The sequence below is a fragment of the Achroia grisella genome, unplaced genomic scaffold (assembly GCF_030625045.1).
Source record: "Achroia grisella isolate CSIRO2021 unplaced genomic scaffold, CSIRO_AGI_Agris_v1 utg1062, whole genome shotgun sequence".
Taxonomy (NCBI): Eukaryota; Metazoa; Arthropoda; class Insecta; order Lepidoptera; family Pyralidae; genus Achroia; species Achroia grisella.
In genome coordinates this window covers 1,635,300-1,653,606 of record NW_026712566.1, presented here as the reverse complement: position 1 = coordinate 1,653,606, position 18,307 = coordinate 1,635,300, and the positions used below count along the sequence as shown (strand labels likewise).

The window sequence follows — 18,307 nt, the reverse complement described above, 5'->3', positions numbered from 1 at the left end:
AAATAAAACTTTGTATTATATTAGCGTGGCAAGAGTAAGCTTCTAAATTCGTATATCGGACCGAGATTGTTATCTAAAAGGATTATTATATTTATAGAATCTAAACAGCATCATGGACAATATAGGTACGCAGTTAAAGATAATTTAAGTATTCATTGAAACCCACTCTTTCATTAATATTTCTGAGAATTAAAATATTGTCTCTGGATATCATCTAAGCTTTGAAGTTAAATAGGTTACACTTAGTTGTATTCTATGAAATATTGGCAGAACCAGCATCGAATTCGCCAGCAGCCAATTTATTGGTTTAGTATCGCATTAATATAAGTCTTTGTTATGCATTTAGTAGTTACCCCAACGTAACAACGTTGGCATTGTCATCTTCAGAGAGAAAGTGTTGTTTTCTTAATTTTACTATCAAAGAGCAACACACAAGTTTCTTGCTTATTCTTCTTGTGATGAAACAGCTTTCCGAGTAAGTTGTTGACTATTCAAAAGTTCTTAAATTAAGTTTATTTGAATAAATGATTTTCTATTTTATTCTATTCTTTCTTTATGCTTTACTTTTGAATACAATTTGCAAAATAAGTCACTTGTCGCCAAAAATAGGGAGTCTCCAGTGAATAATACATCTTTAATGGATCACATTCAAGTAATTTATTGTAAATGAACATAATACAACTGCTTCACTTGTAATTACAAAATAGTCCTTATTTATATGCATCTAACGACTGTCTACACTGAATCGGGAAAGAACTAAAAGTCTGCGATGAAAACTTTAAAATACTTTATGTAACAAGGTTTAGGTGAAGTTCTAAAGCTTGCACGACAGTCAGGAAGTTTTGAAACTTATTTCAAACTTATTTTGTTATACAGTCGCTTTACTTAACACTTATAAATATTTATAAATACATATACATTGAACATGTATGTATAAATATTTATAAGTGTTAATAATTAATTGTACTTACTAAAATTTAATTATACTCTATTTTATATCTTTCCATTTATGAAAGATTTACATTATAATATATCTGTATTCCAAACACATCAATTAAATCGGTTATAATCATAAATAATTTATTGATAACTATTTATTTTAGTATATTTCACTGTAAAACAAACTATTTAATAATACACTACTAACACAAACTATTTAATACCACACTACTAACACTACACTATTTAATATATAAATTATTTAATAAATAATATAACTATTGTACATATTATTTATTGTACCTAAAATGAACATTAAAAAGATTATAAATTTTTAAATCTTAAAATAAAAATAGAGTTTGTGAATGAATTTTAAGTTATATATATTTAGAAACAATCTATTATTTAATTTTGGTTAATTCAGCCTATGCCACATTAGTTAGTCAGGAATTATCTCTTTATATTTTTGTACGCGACATGATATTTATATATATGTATTACAAATACGTGATATTTATAAATATTGTTATGTACATATGTAGCTAACATTTTTTAAAGACAAGACAAATAAAGAGACAACTTTTATTTTTCTTTTCAAGTTTGATAGAGTTTTTCGAAGTTATGTTCTATTCTATGTAAGTATTGTAAGAAATAACTTAGAAACATGGTACGCGGCTACACTTTACAGAATCAATATACTAAAACTTTAACAAAACTAGTTTTGTTTAGTTGGCTAACGTAAACATAAACACGGTCCGCAATAGCGAGTTGAAGAGAGTTTAGTTGGCGTTCAGCCAACCTTTTAAAACCAAACAAAACTCTACAATCTATATAGTAATATTATGTATTATTTATTTAGTACCTATTATATTTATTTTGTAGAACATTTATGTATATATAATATCACAGGGCAACTCACAGAACACCATGTAATCTCAAGCTAAGCAGAGCTTATATTATGGCCACTAGACTTAACAATAATATTAAATACTTAATATAATAATAATATACTTAGTATACATAGAAATCAGCCACACTGATACAAAAAATCAAACACATGAATACAAATATTTATACTTTGCGAGGAATCGAACCAGGAAGTTAAGCGATATGCTAAACCGCTAGACCACCGACGCTATATACATATCAATACATTTAAATAAAATTGGAGTGTTTGTTTGTAATATTGAAATAATCGCATCTTACTACATGCATATATAAATACGGTATATACACATAAATATTTTTTTTATCGATTTTGTCTATCTGTCTGTTTGTTCCGGCTAATCTATGAAATGGCTGGACTGATTTTGACGGGATTTTTTTTGGCAGGTAGCTGATGTAATAAGAAGTAACTTAGGCTACTTTTATTAAAAAAAATATTTTATATTGGAAAAATAAAATAAAATTCCACGGGGACGAAGTCGCGGGTGCAACTAGTATATAATAAATGTTTAGATTGTATGAGTTCTTACAGAACTTTTAGGCGATTAGATTGGAATAATAAGTAAATGAATAAGTAGATAGCTCAACTGATGCAACGTAGTACTTATTTGATATCGATATACACGATCAGTAGTTATGACATCTGTCCATCGCAATATATATATTATAACCTCCTTAGTTCATGAGTTGCCATTTTTGGGGACTAAATTGTTATAACTCCAAAACCCTGTAATTTTGCAGTCATATAAACCCGTTTAAAATTGGAACACAGCTTGTAAAAACAAGCCGGTGGCAGCAGAATTAAGTGTGGCTATTCTTATCAGCAATATAATATTACAGCTGTAATATTGAGGAATTTCTGACACGGCCGTTGAATATTAATTGGCGTGTCCAATAACTTTTTAAATTACGACCGAAGTATAAGGCAAGTGGATCACTAATTAGAGGTTTGTTTAAATGGCTTCCTAAAATATTAATTCGGAGAGATTTTACTTTTTAATTCCCTCATCTTTCCTTTGTTCTTTGATTATAAGAGGCTACAGTGGATTTCTATTTGATGAGATCTTTTTGTAATTAGTCAACTACATATTTTACGCACATAGTCCTGCTATTAGGAATTATATAAACAGAATTAAACTTTATCACCTAATTTATGATACTAGTGGTCGCCTAGGGGTCGATATTTGGCCATAACTAATTTATAAGTTAGAACATTATTAAGGTTCTATGGTCAAAGACTATATACTTCTATAATCACAAGCACTGGCAGTCGCACAGGCAATAAACAAAAGAGTGTATATATGCATGTATTATTACATATGTATATATATGCATATATGCATATTAGTATTATAGTATATTAAATACATAGTAGTGTGTGAATGCTTTTTTTTATTTATTATATGTATTATATATATTTATGCATAATACTCCTTCTATACATGTACAAACATGATATTGATGGTATGCAAAAATTTTTAACAGTACCAACGAAATATTACTACTTCCCATGCTAGTAAAACGTGTTACGCCAGGGTAAATAAATGAACTATATATGTGTGAAATCTCAGACTCCATCCGCGTAATTTTCGTAAAAAGAGGTACAAAGTTTTTGCTTTACATATATATATTATAGATATATCATTTTTTCTTTATAATATTTCCTGTAACATGTAAGATTTCTTGTTTAATACCAGTTTTGTATTTAAATTAATTATATGTATTATATATATTTATGCAAATACTAATATTATATATGTATAAACATGATATTGATGGTATGCAAAAATTTTTAACAGTACCAACGAAATATTACTACTTCCCATGCTAGTAAAACGTGTTACGCCAGGGTAAATAAATGAACTATATATGTGCGAAATTTCAGACTGTAAAAAGAGGTACAAAGTTTTTGCTTTACATATATATATTATAGATATATCATTTTTTCTTTATAATATTTCCTGTAACATGTAAGATTTCTTATTTAAAATTAGAACACGTTTTATTTATTACATATTATGAATAATATTATATTTCACAAAATGACAATAATGGATACAATGGAGATAGATACTATGAGAATATTTACACAAGAAAGAATTTGTTTCCCAAAACGATATACACGAAGAGTACTGAAGCTACAACAATAATGAATCCTCAAATATTCTCCAACAAAAACATAAATATCGTTAGAGTACCAAAGAAGGGATAAAATCGAAATAAGGGTCGCGTTAAGGGTCCACCCACAGAGCTAAGTAACAAGCCACAATAGATAAATAACTCGCAAATAGCACTCAGTACAAAAATAGACTTTAAGTGAACTTCTATTCAGTGTGGACACGCTTCAGATACATTTTTATGAATATTTGAAGAGCCCAATTACATTTTTTTTAATATAAAATAGAAAATGGTTTTTAGTGGAAACTGGGTCACGTGAACGCCAAAGGAAATATTGACACGTCTGCTGTATGATTACATAACGCTATTACAATCCTTTTTGATTTTAAACCGATTTAAATTGAAATTTGAATGCGTTGTGGTATAGTAGTTTACTACTCCGACTGAAACCTGAAAGGTTGTGAGTTCATATCTGGCTGACAAAAAAATTTGTGAGTAAATTTTTATTGACGACTAGCTGACCCTGCGAACACCGTACCACCTCAGTATTCAATAACATGTCAAAGGTTTTTTCAAGTTTAGTTACACAATTAATTTCAGAACGCAACTTGTTTGACAGGTACGAACAGTTTGTATGGGGAAAATAAAATTGTTAGTTCAACTATTTTCCTTGCAATGTTTTCATATTTTATCACCGTTTAAACCTTCCTTGCGCTTACACGAAAATTTCTAGACTAAAATTTGCCAAATCGGTTCAGCCGTTCTCGAGTTTTAGCGAGACTAACGAATACCAATTGATTTTTGTATAGATAGATTAATTCTACGGAAATAATGTTGTGTTCACCATTATGTTGACAGTTGACAATGACTTGTCTAGTCATAAAAGATTAACGTTGTAGGTACGACCTTAGTGTTCTAGCGTAGCACACTGTTTTACCGTGGGTTTGATTCCTCGCACGCTACAAACATTTGTATTCATGAGCATGATTGTTAGTATCGGTCTGGATATTTTCTAACTATATTGTATATATGCATTTCCAATAACCATATGTTTACCTGTTCGTTTTACTGTTAAAATTTTATAAAATGTGTAAGTACAGTCTTATATCTTAAAATGGTTACACTTTCCATCAATTCTAATGGCAAATTTATTTTTCTGCGCTAAATGTAGGCGAGGCAATCAACTTGTATAGGTGGGTCACGTATTCGACCGGAGACGGTCGATATCGACTGAATAAATAACTGTAGGGCAGTTTGTTTTGTTAGAACTACTTCCTTTGCCCTTAAGTAAGTTGTGGACACACTACGCTCAGTGATGGACTTGCGGTCCTCTTGAACTTGTCAATTAGTAATTATTGTACAACATAACGTAATAATAAACTTGCCATCCCATTGAACATATCAATCACACCGCCATCTAGTCCCAAGTTGAACGGATCTTGTATTATGGGTACTAGACAACTCACATATATATATTTACTTATATTTTTGTTTCCAAATAAATACTTTAAATACGTAGAAAACACCCAGACCGATACAAACGATCATACCTATGAATACGAATGTTTGTACCATGCCAGAAATTGAACCAGCGACCATCGAAAGTAAGTCTAAACCGCTAGACTACAGAGGCCGTCGAAGACTGTTATAGAAGAGGTTACATGGTTACCGCTAGACCACCGAAAACGTGGAACACTGATTTAGAAGAGCCAGTACGTGGCTCTTCTAAATTTAAATCTCTAATCTCTTCTAAAGTTAATCTAAAAACACCATAGACAAGCAATGTATTAAACTAAGCATCGATTTCCGAGTAGCGTGATTTTTATGGTCGCGTGACTATGTAAATGTTATAACTTATAAATAAATACCTATGTTTATATCTACTTTGACATGTTCATATTTTCATAATATCTATGATGCTATATTTCCCATAATTATGATAGTTATCTGTATTGTAGCGTTTTATATAATTTTGTTATTCGCACGGTCACCATGTTTGTTGTTTATGCTTTTAAAGCTGTTACCGGCGACTACGTCTGCATAATAATAACAGACATGATAATTTTTTTTTAATAGATACTTTTTAAAAAAACTAAAAAAAATGAGCTTTTACTCATTAATAACTATATATAATAAATAACTATAACATAGTATTTTCTTTGATCTTCGGTGAGAATGTATATATGTATATAGTGGTATAGAATGTATATATATACCACCTTTTATGAATCTGTACATAAATAATATTGTCATTTATATAAATATATATATATATAAAAACAATTGAGTTATGAGTAGTACTTAGCACTATTGTATAGTAGATACTTGAAGTACTACTTATAAGAACCTCAACCTGTAATATTTGAAATTTTGTAGTATATTGGAGGACTCATACGGCCCAACTTATTGTAAAGAGATACCGTAGACTACAGGCGTCTAAAATACTAGATGTATCACGTGCGCGTTGCCGACTCTTAAGAAACCGTAATATTCTTGAAAAAACCCATTGTGTAGTCTCTAGAGAAAACCTTGGCAGGTAGTTTATTCCATAATCTGACTGTACGCAGAAGGTAAACCCTTTAAAACCGCACTGACTATAAACACTTAGGTTCGATGATGCAAAGATAAATTTCCTATAGAACGGGACGGTATTGGATAATTAGGATATTAAAGTAAATAAAGATTCTATATGGCCAGACGCCATAAATACTGTTAATAATTTGGAACACGTATATTATTTTAAAACTTTATTTCGATTTCGCGCCATTTCTCATATTTTTTCTTGTCTTATCATTATCAAAAAACAATATTGAATGAGGTGTTAAAGGAAATAGGATATTTATTTATTTTTTGCTGAGACCTCAATAAATATGTAGGTATAAATTTTAATTATGTAATAATTAAAATTTATAAAAAAAATGCCTTTCCATTTGGAACAGAACTTATGGCTGTACTAGGTATATTCACTGCCAAAACTGCGACGAAAATATAAAAACGATATTTGAATCGGAAAGCTAAAAGAAACTCACGTACTTATTGAAAGTGTTTCAACAACCGGGGAAGTGTCAGCAACATTCATTTTTATTTCTCATTTATTCTCAGCCGCCATTGTTTTGTTTGCGTAACGTTTTCCAGAAGTACTCCGATAGATCGTCGCCAAATTGTAAATTATTTTTATCGAACATGACAAAGTAAAAATCTGGAAATATTACTCATGCGTCTGACAGTTCATGAATGGCGTATTTATTTATTTTACCGTTGTGTATAGTCCTATAATAGCAATGACTTTCCATTAAATAAAATCTATGAAGTCGTGTGTATGATATACAAATATGGAGTTTATTGTAACTTTCTATAAAGTATATAAAAAATATATCTTAGTATAGTCACATCGGCTATAAAGCAGAATGGCGTGAAAACTGTTATATAAACTGAATTAGATCCAAAATATGTTCTTCATTGAGATATTGTGAATTACATATTAAGGCGATATCGCAGTTGCTATCGCTATAACAATCAATTGCGGTGATATCGCCATACTTAATTCAGTTTCCTCGCAAACGATACCCTACCACTCATGATTTTTTAATAAGATAAATGTTAACTGTACAAAATATTCCCTAGAATATATTTAGATAGAACCCAAGTAAAAGGTTTAAGAAATATAAGTAAATAATCTGGAAAAAGAGAGTGAAGTATCGAATTATCGAGATGCTACGGCGTATTGCCTTCATTAGAGTCGTTTGTAGATTATGTAGCGTATACAAGGCTACTGATAAAATGATTTACTTAATCCTTTATTTCCTTTCTGTACCAAATTTTATCCTTTCCATACTAAAATATATAAGTATATTAAAATGTGTCAATATTGTGGTTCATCATCATCATCGCAAATATATTATTATTCCACGACGATCGGTATTATCCAAAATGGACCAACACCAAAAATATATTATTATTGTTATTAAAAATGAAAACACAATTTTTCTCGAGTATGGCACATAATTTCGTTTGCAGTGTCTTCTCCACTACGAGTATATTACCAGCATATTATATGTATCTATGCACAATGGCGCTCTGTTATGCATTTAGTGGATACATAAAGTCTCAGAATATACGTGTACAAAAGGAGTAAACCTAAAACCCAGGGATTTTATCATGAAAATGTTGAATGTTGCATTCCAACCATTATTTTGTGAGTTTATTGAAAATGCTAACTTCGCATTTTGTAACAGAAATACATTTTCAATGGTAATAAATAGGGACTCAAATGGCGCGAACATTCGCTATATTGAATCTTATATGACATCAGTAGTAGGAATTTATGATGTTAAACATTTTATATGCGAGACGATATAATGCAGATACGTTGTCATAAAAATACATTTGTATGTACTCGTACATACAGCGCTGTGTGGGTTGTTCGCAAAATTTATGGATAAGAATAAAGAACTAGGCTATAATGCAGTAGGTTTGATACAGGAACTTGTACAAAGTAACCTCCATAAAGCCTAGTTCTATTTTAGTGATTGACCCAAGTAAATGACCATCTGTGTGAGTCACCTATGCATATTTTGTCGCCTTATTCCTCCAGTATGGCAACGCTTAAAGGGTACGATATAGCGTATGATGTGATATCGGTGGTACTTTTCATGTTATACTTCTATCTTCATTTCGTATTCGTCGATTTTTCTATGATGATAATGGAATAGTGCACGCGCCTGTGCTAACGGTTTACGCTCCCGGGGCACCAGTAGAGTATGATAAAATGAGTATGAAATGAGGTCAGGTCAGTTAGCCCATTGTGATAAATATACCAGGAATTTATCACGATGATTTCCAGGGGGACCATGTGGAGGTCATTCTGATATGGTGTACCATGTCAGATTGCTAGCAATAAGATCATTAGTTCATATTAATAACAACGACCTTCCCCCTAAAGGTGATGATTACCTCATACCATAAGGTGAGCAGTCGTGTTGTGTCACAATACGGTGACATAAAAATATCGATCACACGATCATTGCCTTTAATAGAGAAAAATATTATTAGGAAAACAACAAGAATTGGTAGACATTAGTAAAAGTCTAATTCAAAAAGTATAGTGACGATCGACGTCGATTATATTAAAAACCCACCTGTTGTGAAATCTATTTCATTGTACTTTTTTATTTTTAAAAACTAATATATATAATCTTGATTGTTCGTCGTCAGATTATTGTAAAAAGTCACAATAAATCAAGGATAGAATATAATTTTATCCTTGATTTATTAAAATATTTTATTTCTTAATTTAATAGAGTATACACAATTAGTAGATTTCACTTGGAAAGCGTCATTTATCTATAAATCCAACCATCCTATGTATCCTATGTGCTGTCGGAGCCTCGTAATCTTCATCCACGATATCATCTATTCATCTGATCCATCACACCATCATTGAGGTTACACGCTCCAACAACCTTGGGTGAAAGAGTAAAAAATAATCTATGGTTTTGTAATATGTAGGTATACCGCGAAATTGTCGTTGCGTGTTGTGTTGTGTATGCTTTATGGTACGACTATTAAATTAATGATATGCGTAATTAATGTCCGTAGAGAGCTGTCGCTGAGTTTTTACGCCATTATAGAATTAATTAAAATGAGATTATTGTACACGCAATCACTGTTTGGATACGACACGTGCATTTAACTGTAAATTAGGGTAATAATGTTAGCGTAGTAATTTATACTGTGTTATATTAGTGAAATTCTATAATACAAATAAAAAAAACATATTTAATAGAAAACAAACAGCGCTATCCTGCCTCTGCTGCCTGCGAAGTTATTTTGGATAATATTGATTAAAAAAAATCTATTATTGATTTTAAAGGAACTTATATGGGATAAAACTTACGTCAGTATGTTTTAAATAAAAAAAAATCAAATTTCTTACATTTTTATACATACGGTTCTTAAATAATATACCGCACAGTCTGCCGTAATCTTTATTTTCTTCACTTATTTCTTTTTCTTTAAGCACAAATCTCAAAATAAGTTGAAAAAAGTTTTAGAGGATTTTTTCTCTGTATAAGACCTGGAGTTTATATTTTTTCTATTGATACAGTTTATATATAGTGACATAAATCAGTTAATTTATGTCTAGTTATTTTAAGTAATTAAAAAAGGTATGTGTGATCTGTAAAATTACAGAAATTGTTTATATATATATATATATATATAAACAATTTCTGTAATTATAGTAATTTTCTGTCTCTAAATCAAATATAAATATATCAATTAGTATAATTAAATAATCATACTAATTCCTCGCGTTAGATAATCTTATGAAATTACGTTCCCGAGGTAAATTACTTTCCATCCAGCTTCCTTCAATACATTTTAAAGCCCTCCGACTGGATATCTTAATTTTATTAATGGATTTCACTTTGAAAAAGTTTTTAAATGAGCAGTGAATTCCGTAGACGTCTCTAGAAATGTTGTTCAACGTAGATATCTTTTCATAGCCACCTTTTCCGTTCCTTTGTAATGCGGTTTCCTGACTCTCGTTTGAAAAACTCAACGAATATTTGAATAATATACTGGGGTCACGTTCCTTACAATAAAATTAATTCTCCATGAAACTGTGTGTTCACTTTTTTAACAGTAGCGCGTAACCTTTTTGCACCTTGGGTTATGTTATTGAAATTTTTGTAGCGATCAATTTCAATTTTCTTCAAGTTATATTTATAACTAGAAGTAACACAGGCTATTCAATCAATATAATATATGAAATGTTATATTGATTGAATAGCCTGTGTTACTCAGTTCATAAATATAGTAAAAAACATTCTAATAGTAAAAGAGTTTTTGAAGTAGTTTATTCGTTACGAACATACACAACCGTCTTCAGTCCAGTTAAATTCTGGTTTTTACAATACCCTTTCATACGAATCATCATATCATATTATATATAAAAAATTCTCGTGTCACAACGTTAGTTACCATACTCTTTCGAAACAGCTTGACCGATTTTTATGAAATTCTATATGCATATTCAGTAGGTCTAAGAATCGGCTACTATCTATTTTTCGTACGCCAAAATGATAAGGGTTGTCCACTCCTAACATTTATTTTGTATTTTTTTAACAATATTTTTTATCTTTTTATAATGTGACATTAAAAAATACATTACTTATTTTTTAATAGCGATTATAATTCATAAAGTAAATCAACGTTTGCGGGGTCAGCTAGTTGTTACATAAAATTCTTTACACTGCAATACTCCTTTGGAACTAATTTCCCATTTTATATACAATTTAAAAATTATTACTTATAAGTTTAATGTATAATATAGGACAAAAATTAACTCAATATTATTTACTTTATTATAGTTATAATATATTGATAACTGTACAAGAAATGTATTACCAATAATCTATTTCATTTTAAGCCGTAACACTACGTTAAGAAGGTCTGCTTTAACTTGATTTTGATGGCTAATTGAACTTTAAACTCAACATACTTTGTCGGTAACTGACTAGGGACAGGAAGATTGCTTTGTAATCCGATGAACCGAGGTTCAATTAATTTTTCACATCATAACCGTAGATAGAGAAGGTACGATCAAGTGTAATAATATCTATGTACTTGTAAACAGTGCAGTGTTTGACACAGTGACATCAAATTATATTTATTTATACTCTTTATTGCACCAGAAAATAAACAATCTTTTCCAAACTACTTTTGGGTAGAGAAATTAACATAAAGATAAGAAATAGTATTAATTTATAATTCTAGTATAATAAATTGCGAGATTGAAAAATATATGTATTGTAATTTCAACAATATCCGAAAACCTAAGATAAAAAAGTTTTCTACAAGTCTATATATATATATATATATATATATAATATGTATGTAGGTTTAATAATGTAGGAAGGCTTATTGGCTTCTATGTATCCTCCGTCTGCCTACCATAGTTATTAACCTCATCTTACGGCCTGACACACGCGAGCACATTCCTCAAGTATAATTAAAGTCAGTGTTAAACCTGTGAAATTTTGTTAACACATTCTCTGGACCCTGATATTTAATGAAGAACGCTAAGAAACTCTCGGGACATCAAAGGTATGACTGACCTAACCTCACGCGTTCACATGTAATTTTCCCTAACACTGAAAATTGTTAGAAGGTTAGATACAGTTGGCATTTATAGTGCATATTTTAGCATAACAAATATATTTAAAAAAAAAGTAAAAATATTACACTCCATACTAAAAAAATACAGAGGGTATAAAAAAACGTTTCCTTCCGCAACAATAGGCACGAGTATAAAAGTGAATGAGGTCATTGCCGCAACTTACCTACAATACATTCGAAAAACATTACCCTACTTTCGTCCACAGTTAAGTAAAAATATGAACGATATTTCAAATACCTACATACAGTTTTTGTAATAAGAATAACCCTCTTGGTATTATGAAATGCTGCAATATATAATACCAGCTTTGCAAAATGCTTTTAGTATTTCGCAGCGACACATTGCAAACATTTTGAGGGATTACCAGGATACTGAAATTGCGGGCACTAGTTGAAATCTACACTTATATTAAAAAGAGAGATTGCGAGTATTATTTGTGTACTGGTATCAATTTAGTGAGTGAGTGTGCTCAAGGACTATAATATGCCTGGCCTTGCCCGCGATTTTACCCGCCTGAAATTTATAGCCTATGCATTATTATAAGCTATATTATTGTAAAGTTTCATTAAAGTCCATTCAATTGTTTTACGTGAAAGAGTAATAAACATCCATCCATACTCACATAGAGTCTACATACATCTACATATTTATATCTTACGAATATTATAAACGCGAAAGTTTGTGAGCATGAATGGATGTTTGTTACTCTTTCAAAGAAAAACCACTGAACGGATTTTGATGAAACTTTACAGTAATATAGCTAATACATCAGAATAACATATAGGCTATAATTTTAAAAGATATTACGTAAATTGGGCAAATTATAATGATAAATGTCATGACATTAAGTTGATGCAGAGGAAGTTGGGGTCAAATAATTCCATACCATTTAGAAAGTTACAGTAATCCAGATGGATATTAAAACTGTATTTTAGACTACCCGGGCGAAGTTTGAACGGCCGGTTAATGGAATTGTTTCATTGATGTTAATGATTGCTTGCCTGGATGGATGGATAGCTTGCCCTTATTACTTGCAATGTCGATAACCGGCCGGTAATAAGTTTTTAGGATATAGTACTCGTATTAATCTGAACTTTCGTTATAATAATAATAATCCTGGACAATTCACACAGCGCCATCCAGTCCCAAAGGAATTAAAACTCGTGTTGGGTACTAGACAACGGATACAAATACTTAATAATGAATACTGATAATTGAAAATACTGAGACCAATACAGACTTACTCGCATTCTACAATACGCATATGTGTATAGGTGGGCCATTGTAATGTATTTAGAAGTACGTCGTCATACAAGGCCCTAGAGGCCACGTCGATGTTCGGCCCATTCTTTGAGTTGAGGTCCAAGTTACTCATGTGACCTTACTACTGAGATGGTTATAGGAATAGTCATACTTATGAATTCAAATGTTGACGTCGTGCAAGGATTTGAACTCGCGACTGTAAGAAGTACAGTGGTGTGCTAAACCGCTCAGCCATCGAGATTGTCAATTGTGACTGAAGTGAAAGCTTAGGTACGTAAAGAAGCTTGGAAAGGTTAACAGTTAGTAGATAAAGAAGGTTAGATTCACCATTAAAATAAATTAAAATCTACTGTCACCTCGTCAGAGTAACCAGAGACTAATTGCGCAGTGTTTTGTGTCGGACATTTTAGTGTCCAACGCTATATAAAATCTTGAAAAAGTTTTACAAAATCGTCGTGCTTATACACAATGTCAGCTGCGATTTAACATTAAATAGGAAATAGAAATAATCATTATTCAAATAAACTTAATGCAAGCACTTTTGAATAGTATTTTTTTTTATTCTACCACCTATTCGGAACGACGAAGACTCATCACGACCAGAATGAGCAAGAAATTCGCGTGTACTTTTAAATAAATACAAGTAAGAGGAAACAATAATCAACATCGAAACCGCTATGCAATAGCTATGTAAGCTAAGCTAATTCTTTGTGTAATCAGATAATATCGTCAGCAGTAAGAATTTAAAGTTTTTAGTACAAAACTTTAAATTCTTACTGCTGACGATATTATAGCATTATTATCATTTACTAATTCTTCAGTTTTATAATATTTTATTTTACAAAGAAAAGGTTTTATACGTCATCTTAGGTATTATATCACATTTACTACTAATTTGTCATACTTATAATTTGTATCGGAGAGTAAAATTTGTCTATAAAAAATATTATCTCTTTTTTTTCTCTCTCATGCGTTTAGAGAGACAAGCGTTTGTTGAAATTTCTTGTATATGAGTATGAAATTTGTCCACAAAAAGTTGAATTTTCCTTCTCTTTCTTTCTTTCACTCATACGAGACGAGAGACACAAGCCTTTTGAAATTTCCGTATAAGACCGTGAAATTTGTCCACAAAAAAGTTAAATATTCCCTCTCTCTTTTTTTCTTTTTCTCATGCTATTAAAGTGACAAGCGTTTGTTGAAATTTCTCACATCGCGGAATCTAGTCACGTAAAGCCATTACAAACAAATTCAGGTTATTCTTTACTCCTGTCACTCTTAACATAAAGTGTCTGTCTCTAAGCACATAACTTATTGTGGTGCTCTGGAAAGGGGCTGATAAAAGCAAACGTGTTATTTATACCAAAGGGGAAGAATCCTCTTTAGCATTGTAAATACAAAACTGTGGAGTATTATCTGGCTGTTTCCTATGTAATAATCTGTGTGTGTTTACAAAAAAAAAAAAATTTTTACTATATACATACATTTTTACGACAACTGATAAGTTGTAGGTTGAGACTAGATGGTGCTGTGTATGTTGTTACTATTATTATAATTCTAGAATAATCCACATATATTTCTACAAACAAAACTGAACAACTTTCCTAACGAACAATCTGGAAAATATAACAACTTTTAAAGCTTATATGTACAAAATGCTCGGTTGGTATTCAATTTTCTTCAAAATTTACTTTCGGAAACCACTTTATTTTTTAGTCTACTTGGTTTCAGTACAGGAGTATTGTACTTTTTGTACTGTACGAAGTAAAAACTTATACAAGCCAAAAAAAGTGTACTTTTTTTGGCTTGTATAATTTTTTACTAAAATATTTATCATGTTTCGACCTTTGGGCTTCGTTAATAATTAAAATCCTAATTAGCACTGTGAGTGACGCACACCCTTATGGAGGTGAAATAAATTTTATGTACGTTTTATTTTGTTATGAATATTGTACAGAAATAATATCTATAAAACGTTTGTTCATGATTGAAATAAAAAACCGACCAAAGCAATATTATTATCCACCTGTTTCACCCACGCAAACCCTTTATCTTTATTTTAATTATCAGAATTCACTGTTCACCTGAGATTTTTCAAAACCCTTTAATTAATGATAATTCCCAAACATTGTGTTTAAAGACAAAATTATATCAGATTTAAAAAGAAATGTTTTTTTTTTAATATAATATGATATATTTTGGTGGTGTATTAATAAAATTATTAAATTATGTATGTTTATGTAGGTATGTATGTCTATATATATTTATGTATATTTGCATGTATTATTAGTTGTGTTGTCATTTGTACCACCTACTCTTTTTCTTATATTTTCACCGTCTACCTAAAGGTTGCCTGTAAGAGATTACTTAGCGATAAGGCCACCTTTTGTACTCGTCATTGTTATACATATTTTTATATTAATTAATATTTTCTGTAACTGGTGCAAAAAAGTGTAAAAATAAATAAAATTAATCTAAGATTGAATACAAACTTGTTGTTTTTAAGTATCGTTTAGAAAAGTCTCTTATATGGGTATTTTACATTTAATGTTAATGTTAGTTTTGCATTTAATGCTATTGTGCTACTTGTCCAGGGTTATTTATTATTTTCTTTATTATTATGACAACATGGAACATCCATTTGCATAAAAAAATTATTTAAATTTAATCAGATCTGAAGAATTTTGCTCTCGTAATATCATAACTATATACATAAATATGAACCAATCCAGTTGCTTATTGAAAACTGAAACTTTTTCAACAAGTCGGAAATTCCGGAACTCCGCTGTAGGCCGACACGTCAGTCAACGGAATTAAGTTTTCAATTTGCAAACGGGGGAAACAATTTTATAAATTATTGTACTCTAAATTATGGACGGTAATCACTGTTGGTACACGTTTCGAACAATAATCTGAATTAATTAAATTCGTATTCCGTTCCGAGCCTTTATAAGTACGGAATGAAATAATTAAGTACTAATAAATTCTTTCATTAAATATAAATTATTAATTAATTTAACTACTGTAATTACATATTCATATTTGTTTTTTCTTTTAAATATATTTAGTAAAAAGTAAGAAAGAATTTAATTTATTTAGTTTGAACCAATGATGTGATTGCTATTTTGTACACCTGTACAACTTAAATTTCAGCGTTAAGAATTTATTCTATCTGTATTTTAATGGTCTTAAATTTGAATGTAAGTGCTTATCTGTGATCTCTTATAACTTACTATGTACATACGTAGCCTTTAAATGAACACTATATTTTGAGAGTTGTTACTGTTAATATGAAGAAGCATCCTTCAAAACAAAGCAATGTAATCAATCGTTTTTAAAATTAAATGCCATAAAAGTGATTGCACATGTTCATACAAAACATTGAGTTATAAGTGACGTGCCGTGAAAGAATAAAATAAATACTTAAATGAAATAGTTCCTATTTAAAAAAAACATTTTGAAATAAGAACATTGTCAAAACCTCAATGATGTTTTGCGACGCATATAATTTTATAATCGAACTTATATAGAAAAAAAACAGAAGTGGCCAGTAACAAATATATATAATAATTGACTATTATTGAAAAATAAATATACGTACTTATATAAATACATATGTACTTAATAAAATCATACTTACACTTCAATATACGGAAGAATAAAGCATTTCCTACATACCTAATCATATATGTATATACCTACAAATAATATTCAATACATCGCCGATTTCCTTATAACCTCGCTATAATTTATTAAATTTGGCAGTAGCTACAGCTTTCGAGTATATTCAGAAATATTGAATATTTTTGTTGACAATAATGCTAAAATGTAGCCTTGAGTAATATATATACATATATATGTTATTTCCGTTTGAATAGCCCTAAAGCCACATAATGACAGGCACTTAAATTCCTTTTATACTTCATACATAAATTATATATTAAAATGATAGATCGATACGAGTTGTCTTACCTGTGAAATTCTTCCTATTGTTCAGGAATAGAACTCACAACCGTCCGAAGGTGAAAGCACTAAACTATAGGTATAGGTATACCTACTGTTATAAGTTTATTCATAATTTTTATCCCAGATATCGGTGTTATTGCGAACACAAATATTGACATCATTTGGCTTGGTAATATATGTATAGTAGAAAAGATCACGCCATGGTTTATTACTGGTGTTTATATCACTGATAAATTAGTCAAAAATATAAATAGTCACAATTTTTTTTCCTAAGCGGAATTGAAGTCACTTTTGGTTGTCAATGTTGAGTTATTAATCCATAACGTATAAACAAAATCTTATTCTAGTTTCTTCCACGGGGAAGTAAATTGTTACATTTTTTTTTGTATAATCCAGATTTGAAGTAACGACTTTTGGCATCGACGTAGAGTAGTAAGGTACTAAGCCATTACGTATAAATAAAAACTTACGTGAGTTTCTTTTCCGTACAAATCAATATTTAATGGAGCGAAATGCAACAAATGGTTAATTGAAAAACAAGCACAACAACTAAGATTAAGTCGAAAACTACGAAACCTTCTAAAAATAAAAGTTTACGAACTAAAGATATATATGTACGTATGTGTTAGAGAAAAAAAATAAGACGCCTCCAACTAAGTCGTTGAAGGGTTTCATTTGCTTATATAAAAAAAAATCTATTGAAAAGAGCACCACACAAGTTTCTTGCTCATTCTTGTTGTGATGAATCTGCATTCCGAATCAGTGGTAGAATCAAAATATGACTATTCAAAAGTGCTTGTAATGAGTTTATTTGAATAAACATTATTTATATTCTATTCTATTTTGTTATAATTTGTACTTACACCTCGATTATAGTGACTTTTGATTTCTCCCTCA

General features: G+C 30.2%; 1 protein-coding gene across 1 annotated transcript in view; it reads left to right on the top strand.

Annotated features, from left to right (window-relative positions):
- Positions 1-18,307, top strand: part of LOC131855176 (transmembrane protein 151B-like) — a 57,137-nt gene that overhangs the window by 19,008 nt on the left and 19,822 nt on the right. The window lies entirely within an intron of this gene.